The sequence below is a fragment of the Corvus brachyrhynchos genome, unplaced genomic scaffold (genome assembly GCF_000691975.1).
Source record: "Corvus brachyrhynchos isolate BGI_N302 unplaced genomic scaffold, ASM69197v1 scaffold223, whole genome shotgun sequence".
NCBI lineage: Eukaryota > Metazoa > Chordata > Aves > Passeriformes > Corvidae > Corvus > Corvus brachyrhynchos.
Window position 1 is genome coordinate 3,307,413 of NW_008237174.1, and position 12,687 is coordinate 3,320,099.

Below are 12,687 nucleotides of genomic sequence, written 5' to 3' on the forward strand. Positions count from 1 at the left end.
CCTGCCCCACAGCGCCCCCCGCCGGCGGGGAGGACCAAGGGCGCCGCCCGCGCCTAGCGGCCCCGAGCCTTCCCCACGTTTTCGTTCTTTCCTCGTTTTATTGTTCACGGTGCTTTTTATCATTATTAGAGTCACAGAGCCACCAAGGGTGGAAGACACCTTTCGGATCATCCGGTCCAACCATCCACCCAGCACTGCCACTGTACCACTGAGCCACTAACACATCACCCAGCACCAGGTCCAGATGCCTCTTGAGCACCTCCGGGAGTGGGGACTCCACCACCTCCCTGGCAACCTGTTCTGATGCCTGACCTCCCAAGCAGGGAAAAATATGTTTCTAATATTTAATCTGAATCTCCCGCCTCAGCTTAAAGCCATTTCCTCTGGTCCTCTCACTGCAGACATGGCAGAAGAGGCTGGCCCCATCTCACTACAGCCTCCTGCCAGGGAGTTGTACAGAGCAAGGAGGTCCCTCCGGAGCTCTTGGAGACTAAACAACCCCAGTTCCCTCAGCCACTCCTCGTAAGACAAGTTTTCTAAGCCTCTCACAACCCTAGGTGCCCTTTGCTGGACACACTCCAGCACTTCAATGTCCTTTCTTAAGTGAGGGGCCCAAACCTGTGCACAGAACTCGAGGTGCAACCTATTCCTTTATTCTTTATTAGTAGTTAAGAGTCTTTGTAATTATTATTTAAATTCTATTTATTGGTATTTATTTGTTTGTTATTTGTGCTTACTATTCTTTTCATCATTTTTACCCTCCTCTGCCCTGCCTTCCTGCAGACCCTTTACACCCTCTGTAGTGTCACAAAACTTCTCTATGCCGTGACCCTCAGGGCTTCAGTGTGGGGTTGGAACTTGGCATCATGCCTTGGACATGGGCTGATTGTCTTGATGCATCAGGTGCTGGTGATTTACAGTCTGGAGGTTTTCTGCAGTCTCCATCATGGCATGGACAGACTCCAGACTGGTTTTCTGTCCCTGTAAGTAATACTTATCTATTGTTGTCACCATGATAAAGGCAAATTAGCCTGGATGGAGAAAAGCCCACACCTCTCCCAGCATAGATCAAGTTGATATTGTCCATTAGTGTGGTATAATATGTTTAAAGCAGAAAATACATTTTTAATGGAACAAGTCATGAATTTCTTACAAGCTACAAGGTGAAACCTTGCCCCAGGAGGTCTGATGCAGTACCAATATGCAGCCATGCTTTCCCAAAATGTCCATAAGCTTCTTGTGAGCCGACAGCTTCTACCTTCAGCTTCTTTTTGATTACATGTCTCCACATCCCCTTGCTGCACTTCCTCATCTCATTGCTGGGGACGGTTTGGGTTGGGTTTCTCGATGCTGTAATGTTTTCCTGCAGCAGCGTGTTGCTGCTCTGAACTCCACATGTCACAGTTCCCTGCAGGTGAACTTCACATGTTGGTGGGCAGAGCTGCCTCTTGACCTCTTGGGGGTCTCCTTAACCCATTTACTTCATCAGCTGTGTGCTACAGCTCAGACATGGAAAAACAAACCTGACCACACTTGCAGCCATCCCTGCATCCAACAGCACAGGAGCACAGAGAGGCTGGCACTGGGCGGTGGGACTGGGCAGCTGCAGCAGCACTGGTTCCATGGGGATACTTCCCTGGACAGGTACCACGGGCTCCAGGTCCAGCCTGTCAACACGCTGGGACCACAGAGGGGCTACCCCAGCCAACCCTGCCATGCTCAGCACCTCATGGGACAGGACGTGGGGGGATAAACAAGTGTGTGTGTGTATGCATAGTATAGATTTATATATACTTGCTAATATCCCTCAAATATATACTTGCTGTTATATAAAGATGTAAGAGATGCAGCAGCACTGGACCTGAAGCAGGTGGGGTCATGGTGCCTGTGCAAGGTGACGGGACCTCGATGGCATGCAGTCAGCAAAATGCTGGCAGTTCGTATATCCCACTTGTGAGCTGGGAATAGTTGATTTCAAAGCCAACATGGAAAGGATGTGTATGTCTGAGTTCAAATTGTTAACCCATACTTAGGCTAAAAACATTCAAGCTTAAACATACAATAATAGGGTACTGAGAAGAGAGGAGATGGCACTAAAGGCAAGCACTGTTAAAGGGATTCAATACCAGCTCCTGGAGAATAGACACTACTGCTTTACAAATGACCACTGGAAAAGAGATCATGCCAGAAATGGGCTCAGTGCAATCACCAACCCTGAACATTGCAGAGAAATCCCTGAGCAGAGAGAGCATGATTTTTCTAAGCTCTTAGAAGCAGGGATTAAATACAGCATGTGAGAGAGCTCTTAGCACACTAATGATTCGCTAATTCACAGCCATGACTGAGAGATCCATTGTGAATTAATTAATCCTTGCAAATTAGGAAGTGAGTAAACATTAAAAAAATCCAAGTTACTTCACTGGGGGGAAAAAAATTATTTAGAAAGGCAAGCATGCTGGTGCTTTGCTTAGGAAGGACAGTGCTGAATGGGATCGTGGGGCTTTCTGCTGCTGGTGGGAGGCCCAGGAGGCCTACAGCTCAGCTCTAACGCCTCTCATCACCATCCCACATTGAAAAATAGCAAAACTGGGGAAAAACGGTATGTCAGCCTGTAAAATTAATCCTCCTTCAAGCAGCTCCATTTTGCTCCCCTCTTTTCTTCCCTCAGACCTTACCTCACGCAGGCATCCTCCTGGAATGCCACGGCAGCTCTCCAGGGCTGCCCGCCCTCAGTTCTCCACACGGCCCTGTAACCCATTGCCTGCTTTGTCTTTCTTTTCCACAGGACACACGTGCCCTTTCCCTTCGTAGAGTGCTTCCTCCTCTCCCCCAGTCTCCTGCTGTGGCAGCAGGCCCCAAGTGCCTCTCATCATGTCCCATACAGCATCCCCCCAGCTCTTGCAGGTGGCCACGCACTTTTGGATGTCACTGCCCACAGCCCGAAGTTTTACTGGCAGTGTTACACGTGAGAGCTCCCCACCAGGAGCCCCATTTGTACAGAGCTCAAACTGTGGAAGGAGCAGGGCAGGGAGTGCAGAAATAACTCCCGTGCCGTAGTTGTGTCACCCCTTGCCACGCGATGGGATGGAGGGGCTCTGCCACCTCCATGGCCATCTGAATAGGCATGACACAGATCACCTCAAGAAATGCTCTGGGTCGTCTTGCCAGCTGTCTGGACAAACACACAAGGAGGGGAGAACACAACCAACACCCACTTAATGTTTTAACTGGGCATGGGCATGGACTGGTATGATTCACAGAGCAGAGCCTGTGTGCCTGGTTCCTGACAAGGTGTTTCAGGGTAAAGGGGAGGAAATATTAGAAGTTGGGACAGCTGCAGTTATGCTGAATTTCTTCTGTTTAACGTTTGGCAGAAGAAGAATCCTGAGTCTTTCCATGGACTTTGAACCAAGCTGCAGTGGCTGAATTTAATCACCAGGTTTCACAAGTGCCTGTGACAGTTCCCAAAACTGCATTTCACCCGTTACTGCCTGGAGACATTCACTGCAGACTCTTGAAGCTTTTCTCAAAGAAACATCTGCGGGTGAGTATTTTTTTACCTTTCAGTTCATTCAATTAATACATAATGAGCAGACTCAGACCCCCAAAATCCTATTTACAGTAGAAAACACAAATAAATGTAATTGTCCTTCATATCAATTAGGGTTTTTTTCCCTTATAGGGATTCCATGATTTATCTTTAATCCAAGGTTCCATTTCAGAATGAGAACACATTTTAAAAACATTACAGCAAATCACAAGAACTAAGGATTAGCATGTAAATATTGTCAGAAAAGAAAAAACAATTACCTGAAGAATCATAGGAAAAAAATCTGTTGCAAATTCCTTTCCTGGAGAGCGAGTCATTTTAATAAACTTTTTATTACTGTGGAACAATTGAAAGTTATCTGTAAAGCACAGCATCCATTCCAGGAAGGATCTACTACTAAAGCGAAAACCAGGTTTCCATCAGCATGGTAAACATGAAAGGAAGTAACAGAAATCAAAAAACAAAAAACGCAAGACAACACTGTCATAGAATGTACTTCCTGAGCTAAAAAAAAAAAAAGTCAAATACATCCATTAATTCAGTAGAAGTGGAAGCAAGTACACTAAGAATCCCAAATCAAGCAGAAAGACACAAGGCTGTGAACACTGCTGAAAATGACTGTTGGTTTGGGGTTTTTTTTAGATGCTTCCCTGTCCATTTACATTTTAAAGAAATTACAAGGTTACTGACTCGGCTCATATTTGAATAGTGCTTGTTAAACTCTGAAGCTCACAGCCTCTGGATAACGCTGCTACGCACTTGCTTACCCCTTTACCCCTTCAAAGGGCTTTGCAGAAACTAATAAATTAGCTTTTACAGCAGAAACCTGTGACGGGCACAGGCTTAGTGCTGCTCTTCAGCTGGATTCGGGCTCAGCTGCTGGGGGCTGAGGTAGCACAGGAGCCCTTGTCACATCGTTTGACAACATCAGCAAATACATATAGGACCTTTCCTGAGACTCCCTAAAGCTTTTCTGCGCCTCTCCTCCTTCTCCTGATGAGATCCCTGGCTCCCCATGAGGAGAGGACTCCAGACCTCTGCTGTCCCAACCTTCAAAGTCAGGCACTGCCTTGGAAAAGGGCTACAAAATTGTATCTTCTGAAAATTGTCTGTGTGCAGGTGTGAGAGTGCATCGCTGTCGGCACATGTCTGTACGGACACACCTGGAATGGGGAGACAGAATGAAACATCACTTTTGAAACACAACAAGACACCCAGCTGATCACAGGCATTCTTCTGGAAAACTCCTCGGGGAACTAATGTGTCTTGTGGCCTCTTGCTTTTTGACAGAGCAAACCTAGAGCACAGCTCCTCCTGTTTAAAATAAACAAGTAAGAAAAAAAAAAGGCTGTGACAGTGGGGGTTTTGTTATTATTTTACATGGCCTCGTTATGGAGAAGCCAAAACAAGCACAAACTCTGCTTTTCTTCTTCCCAGACCAGCCATGGAGCATCACCCACCTTCTCACAGCTCGTGGTTGCTCTTCATCTTGTTTTCCTACCCCATGTAGGGCCATGGTTTTCCTACCCCAAAGTGACTGTGCCCCAGGAGCTTGCAAGACTTCCTACCCCTTTTGGTTCCTCCACAGGAATAAGAAATGCTCATCCCTGTCATAAAGGACAGTCTCCTAGATGCACCTGAAGAGGGGAAAGAAGTAAAGAAATTGAAGAGGAGAGTTGGTTTAAACCAGACAGTATTCATAAAGAAAAACAAAATAGTATAAAGCCTTTTGATTTAATTGGTAGAAAATTAGTTACAAAAATACAGATTTAAAAAAAAAAACTTAGAGAACATTTTGAGATTTCATATACAATCCAGGATGGACTTGGGTCACACAGACCAGAGACCCTGCAGCTCATGCCTTCCCCTCCTAAACCCTGCTGTTTCCCACTGTCACAGCAGCAGCCAGGCTGTGCCAAGACAGAACCACAAAGTGCAAAACACCCAAGTGAGTGTTTCCCCACTTCCTCAGGTGCTGCAATCCCAGCCCTGCAGCAACAGAAATGGGCAGCAGGTTGGGAATGCTGCTGGTAAGGCCAGTACCCCTGTGGGCTGTCTGGCTGCCCCTGCAGCAGCCCAACCACCGAGGCCCAGGACAACACACAGGTCACTCTTCCTGCAGAGCATGGCCCATGGCTGGCCTGGTTGCTTCATTCATGCTGACAAGGTATTCTGTGTCAAGGGGTCAGGATGTGGTGACAGTACACATATACACACGTACTATAAAAAGCAAGCGTTGGTGTGGGGCCAAGCTGGGACAAAAGCCACATTTACTCACAGAAGAGATATTTTTCTCACAAAGATGAATCTTAACCCAGATCACTCTGCAGCCTCAAGAACCGAGAAGCTAAGAAGAAACAGGCAGTGTAGGAAGTGCAGGGACTGCGATATGGGATGTCCAGGGCTGGGGTACAGGGTACTGAGCCTGGGGTTCCAAGGTGTGGGGAGTCAGGCATCCACGTTGCTGTGAAGGTGAAGCTTACTGAATAAACCAAGCACTTGCTACATTACAGATCGGGCTTGTTATCAGGTGGCATCTGGTAACATCTCACACACACAGAGTGTGAGAACACCCAGCGCTGCCGTCCTGAATGAAATAACTCAAAGCATGCTGCATAAAGAAAGTTCAACTATTCTCCTTGAATGGTCCCTCAAAGTCCCCTATGCTCTCCTCATGATGCTTGGCTCTTCTCCCTTGTACCACCTCTTCAGCACAGGCAAGGGGCTAACCCTTACAGCCTGTCACCACCCACACAGCTTATCAGATTTTCTTCTTCCTATAAGGTGCTTTTGGCCCAGGAGCTGTGTTTCAAGCATTTGGGCTGAGAAGCAGCAGATAAGATTTCCTGTGGGGCCTGGAGCGCTGCTAACCTGCCAGGCAGGAGACAGCTTGAGCAATGGCAAGAGCATCAGCTGATCCTTAACATGAAGACTGGATGGGGGTGTGTGAAAGAAAAGCTGAGAATTACTCAGCTGGTACCAGCCTTGTAATTATTTCCTATCCCAGGAGTTCACTCCCAAAGATGGTAGCGCCAGCTGGTACACAAGAGGCTGAGCTGGGGCCAGAGAGGTTTGGTGCACTCGGTACAGGAGATGGATTTAGGGATGTCAACAGAATTTCCAGATGTTCAGTGCTACTTTTGGAGCTGGACTTTCTCTATGATGAAAATACTTCATGTGGCACCGTCCAATGCCGTATATGACCTCTTTCTCTCCACCTGTAGCAGGCGGAGCAGGTGAACTTCCAACTGCACTCCTACCCTGCCCACATCATGGTGAATTCACAGGCTTTGATAGGCCACCACTCACCACAGACATCAAACTCATCCGCCAGATGCCCTGTGACTCTTCCCCACTCGCCACACAATACTCACCCAGCCACAAACCCCATCGCCTCCCAGCCCTCTGCCAAAAACGGTGACCTGGTACACACAGTGTCACTCCATCCCCAAGGATTCCAACAAAAAGGGTGTCTGGAGCAGCCTTCTCCAGCACAGCCATGGCTTCCCTCACTGCAAGCTCTGATGGTGCTCTTGGGCCCATGTCCCATTGTGGGTGGCGTCTGCTCACTGGGGCTGTGCTCTCAGCCCATTCTCCTCAACACAGCAAATGACTGCAAATGCTTCCCCCACACACACATCCCAAGAACAGATACATCATCCTTTGCTTTTCTGACCAACTCATTTCCAGCACTATCCTGTCCTGGACAGGCTGCAGGACATGTGTTCTTCCTGCAAACACTGCTGCACTGGGCTGAGATGGGACATGGCAGGTACAACATCCTGAACTGAGGCCGGTCTGGAGACATAGCCCTGGTCCCCCCGGGGCCATCCAGCAGTGAGTAATCTCTGAGAGACTGTGGTTGAGGTGCCTGTGTACCGGGAGCCAGCCTGCCTGCCCAGGCACCGCCTGCACCCTCCGGACCCAGCGCGTCCAGTCACCGCGCTGGCACGTCCTGCTGCTCCTCACATTCCTCCCCTGCTGTAACATTTCAGCAGCAGAACAGCCCTGGTGAAGCAGGGCTTCAGGACATGCTGCTTGGGGTTTATAGTTGCTGAGAAACATCCAGATTTAAATGTTTTGAATGAGAGCTTTACTCTGCATTTTAAAACCTCAGCCTCGAGCCAGAACCGACCTTCTGAAAAAGCTGGACAAACCCTCTTTATTCAGAGTGAGTAAATTCCTTGTAAAACAGCCTCTCCTTGGAGAGTGTTTGCTCATGGCAAGGCAGTCCTGGAGCCCAACCCGAGGGAGGGAGCACAGGGTGCAGAGGGTGCCCCATGGCTGCACATCAGTGGCCAACCCACTGCCCATGCTGGCAGCAGCCACTGCCCCCACATTACCCTACCCGCTGCCAGACCTATGCTTTGCTCCTCACTTCCCAAAGTCCCTGTCACTCTGCACATGCAGAGCTGCTGTCATAAAACCAGCCCCAGCAAACCCACAGACATGTGGGAGTGCTGGATGGGCAGGACCCCTGGAGCTGGACCCCTTTCCCTCCCTCTGACAGCGCTCACCAGCTCTGCTGGGGCCAGGCACCCCCAGTCCCATGTCCAGCCAGCAGGGACACCTTAGACCAGGTGCAAGCAGAATCTTAACTGGGGACAAATCCAACCTGGATGAGCCCCAGTCTGGAAAACAAGGCAGATCAAGTACTCCTTCTGTGACCCACACTGCAGACTGAGCAGTGCTCAGGAACACCTGCCCAGCTCTCCTCCCACTCTCCTACAGCAAATCCATGCCTGCAAAAGCCTGAGCTGCATTAGGGAGGCCATTCATTAACCAGCCAGGGCCTGGGTTGGACTTGGGGCTGCCTCAGTACTGCACAAGTAGCCTCCTTGTTAGTCCTGGCAGGTTCTGAGTTGGTGCCCACAGTATCACCCCAAGCTGCAAGAGGCAGGAGGGACCGGCCTGGGCGGGTGCACAGGTCTCTGGTGACACGCAGCATCCTTCCTGCAGTGTGGAGCTCCTCAGTCCAGCTGAGATGCGTCCTGCTTCCCAACTGCCACGCAGGAAGGGCTCTGCTGTCAGGAGAAACACAGGTGACACCCCCAGCAGGGTTTTGGGCTCCTTTCCCCAGTGCTTGGCCTCCAAAGAAGAAACACAGCTCAGCTCACCTGGCTTTCCTCTCCAGCCCTGAGCAGGGAAGTGGAAGAGCTGTCCTGGCACATGGCAGCCTTGCTGGCAGGAGCAGTTCTGCCCTGCCCAGAACTCAGAGAAAATGGACTGGGACAGAGATGAAGAAGGATGAAAATTGCAGGAATTAGAGGAAAAATCACAGAGCTCCTCAGCTTTAACATCTAACTGGAATTAATTACTTTCTTATGTGAATTCTCTTGGCTCAGCTTCTTTTTCTCTGGGCTTCTCACTTGCTTCCTATGAAGTGCCTGAGCTGAAACATTACCAGCTTTCATGGCAAAATCTTATTTTTAATTATTTTATCAGCCAGAAAGAAGGGGAATGAAAGGTTCTCTCACAATTTTTTGCTTTCATTAAAATAAATTTTTTTTCCTACTAAAGTCAGTTTCACAAGGCTATTTCAACTGGTTGTAATCAATACGAACGGAGGCTTTTAATTATTATTATCTTGACAGAAGCTCCTTTTAAAAGCCTAATCAAAGATATCCCTGCTGTTCCACAGTCCCTCCTCTGGTGCTGCCTTGTCCGGTGTGTGGGACAGTGCAGCCCAGCCCAGCCCAGCTGCCCGGCAGGTACCTGCCTTCCATCTCCTGTGCTGCTCTGTGGGACAGCCAGGGCTGCAGAGCAGCCAAGACCACTCAGCACCTCAAGAAGGATGGTCCCCGGCCAAAGCACCGTGTTGGACGCCCCAGAGGGAGCAGGCAGGGGGCAAGGAAGGGACACTCCCGCTTGCAGCCCTGGGGACACGGTCAAATTCCCTCGTCCCGTGGCCACCGGCTGCCCCGAAGCCCTCCTTGGTGGGGCCGGGGGCTGCTGACCATTTCTCTGCTGGTTATTAGATTGTTCACGGCTCTCAGGTTTGTTTGAATAAGCCCCTTTGTTCGGCGGCGCTTTCCCACGTCCCCCCGTTCGCTCGGCAGTCGCGTGTCCCGAGTCAGAGAGGAGCCCTGGCCGCCAGTCCCCAAAGAAAGTTTTCTTCGGAGCAAGACATCTGCGTCGGAGGGAACCTGCCAACATCTGCCACACTTTCCCCCTTTTCAAGAGCCTTTCTTTCCCTCTTAAAAACTGCAGGAACAGATGTTAAAAGTTGTTTTCTTTCTCCGGGGTGTGAAATGTAGACAAATAGCAAAAAAGAAAACTCTAAGCAGCGCTCACTCCTTTCTCTTTCCTTTTTTTTTTTGGAAAGACCAGGAAAAAAGGGAGGCTTTGTTTACAAAGGAGAATCCCCTTTTCAGTGAAACCTGGCAGTGGCAACGCAAAAGGAAAGCGGGAATTTGCAGAAAGCTCCTGTAATGCTCATTTGCATTGGGCTGTTGGGTTCCTACAATCCCCGGCACAGATGTCAGCCTTCCCCAAAGCCAGGGCAGCTCTCCCGCCCGCACCCCCCGCCTCCGAAATAAAGGCTTTTGCCGTGACTGAGAGGTGTAAAATAACTGTTTACAGCAAAAGCTGCTCTTCTTTTTCACTGTGGTGCTGTCTTACAAATGAACCTTGAAATGAGCTCACCCGGAGCAGATGCCCGTGGGCAAGCCGGGGGGCTCGCCCTGCCGAGGCCGGGGCTCAGATGCCCGGCGTGGGCTGGGCACGGGCTGTGGCTGGGCACCCGGGGGCACCACGCTGCCCTTGGCCTCCCCTCGCACCCGGCTGTCCCCGGGGCCCCGCAGCCTTGCCACCACCTCGCTTCCCGGTTTCGTGGAACAGCCCCGCCGCCCCGGAGCTCGGTGGCGGCTCGCAGGACAAAGGAGGCAGTAGGGAGGGTGAGGCAGAAGCCGCGAGTGAAAGTCAAGGAAGGGAGAGAGGGTGAGGAAGGAGGTGCTGCCATCACAGATAGCTGAGTGACCTTTCCTGGTGGCACTGGGGGCTGGCCAGCCTTCAGGGCCACTAACATGGGGGGCACACGCTGCACCCTGCAGCAGTGCCAACAGACACAGGACTTGCTTCTCAGAGTTTTTAGGTAATTCTGAATGTGCTGACACCCATGCCATGCTCAGCTGGGCCATGAGCTAAAGTGATCTCAGGCTTCCCCCTGCTGCCATGAGTGCCTTAGGAAGGTGCCGCTCTCTGCACAAGGTGCTGGTGGGGGAAGATGGGCAGGCACTTCCAGCCTGGGCAGAAAACTGCCCAGAGCCAGGGGTGTGCTCTGTGCCCCCTGCCCCAGCCCAGCCACTGCCTCCTCCAGGCCGAGCTGCTGGAATCACTTGGCAATACAGAAGCCTCAGCTACACCTTTTATCAATACCAACAACAGTCCACTTCCTGGGTGGACTGGAAGAGGCTTAGAAAACCAAAGGAGTCTTCACTGGTGAGCAGCCCGGGCCGGCTGATGTGAAGGCCTCTTGCATGGGGCGGTGGGATCTCATTTTGTTGGCTCTGAAGACAACACACCTGAGATAAGAATGCCATCCCTTAACCTGGCACAAAGGATAAGTTATTAACCTTCTCCTCCCAACTCTCCTCTCCCAGCACAACCACACCAGCTCGTCCCAGGCCACTGCCAAGTAGGGCACTTATAAAACCAAGTGAGTGCACTCCAGCTCTGCATGTGACTGACAAACAGCCTCTGCCTGCCAGATCCCATGGCTGGGGACATGTTTTCGTGATGAGCCCAGGCAGCAGGGCGTGCAGACATGCTTCAGGTATGTTTGCATTGACACACAAGCTAACACACTCACACCCACATAGTGCTTGAGCAAGGGACAACGTGATGTCTTCGCTGTTATCGCTGGGGTACGTCCCCACCCAGAGCTGCAGGGGCAGAGGGCTCTGCAGCCACGGCACTACCCCGGGAGATGGAAAATCCCACCAGTGCCTGGGGAGGGCTTACAGTGCTTCTGAACCGCTGCAGCTGCTTCCTCTCCACTTCAGCAAGGTGACACATTTGACACCAATCCAAAGGGCTTCACCTGTGCGACTCAACAGGACACTGCCAAATCCTGCTCATTAGCAAAGCAACTGTCAGAAAGCAAATGCAAGGTCATGAAAAACACCTTCATACTCTCCCCCAAACCAGGCAGAAGTGAGGAAGTATAAAAGTGCATTCTCACCCCACACCAAGCCTCCTCAAAAGGCCCCTCTTCTCCTGCACCAGCATTCCAGAGGAGCAAACAGACAAACCCCCTTCCTCACAAAGGCACCCAAGGCTCTCAGCATGGGGGAAAAAAATCAAAGAAGTAAAGCTCCCACAGGACTAACTCACCTCTAGGTTTGTTTGCATCTTCAATACCCTGTAAATTTAATATTAAATTCTACAGAGCAGCCAAAAACCAGAAGAGTTACATATTTCCTGTATACACACAGGTGCAACAGATAATTCAGGTTCCCACGAGGTAAATAAAGTTCCCATGTTTTCCCTAGAGGATTTCTGTGATGGAAACAACCTTCCTACGGGTGTCTGCTGTCAACAGTTTTTAATCGATCATCATTTCCTTGTAAAATAATCCCTGGGAGCAGGAAGTCCTAGCTGAAGTACTCGGTTATTAAATTAAGAGGCTGTTACAATGATGTGAAATGACTGGGGTCAGGTTAGCAGGTAGAAATAGGCATCACTTCAAGGAGATAGAGGAGAAAAAGATGAGTAGAAGGCATTTTCCCAGGTGTAATTCAACCGCTTCCCGGCTATTGTCTCCCTCCCTGGGAATCTGTGCAAATTGAACGAGGAGCCGGGCAAGCTGCTCAGAGCGCGCCCATTTTCCTTCCCTTCTTCCCTAACAAAAGATCCCTCCAAAGCCCAGCGTCGGAGGCTGGACATCTGTCGCCGTTTGGGGGGGCTGGCGTGGTCATTGAAAAGAAGCAGTGACCTGTCAGCTTTGATTGATGGCCACAAACCTCCGGGCTCGACCCCTCGTGTGGGAAAAGAAGTCCCGCCAAGGAAAGTTGCCTTTCACATGCTAATTCGGGGTTATAAATACAGCCGAGGAGCAGCGGAGCAGCAAAGAGCCCATCTGGAAAGGGAGCGAGCCACTGCCCGAGCGGCTCATTCACGTCCCGGCCCGGCACGTT

At 50.4% G+C, this 12,687-nt stretch overlaps 1 long non-coding RNA gene across 1 annotated transcript; it reads right to left on the reverse strand.

The window, feature by feature from the left end:
* Positions 1–3,863: 3,863 nt before the first annotated feature.
* Positions 3,864–12,661, reverse strand: LOC108445342. The gene is made up of 2 exons (XR_001860166.1): positions 5,011–12,661; positions 3,864–4,713 (listed from the first exon to the last, which is right to left on the reverse strand). It is a non-coding gene; the product is annotated as an uncharacterized LOC108445342 (long non-coding RNA).
* Positions 12,662–12,687: the final 26 nt, after the last annotated feature.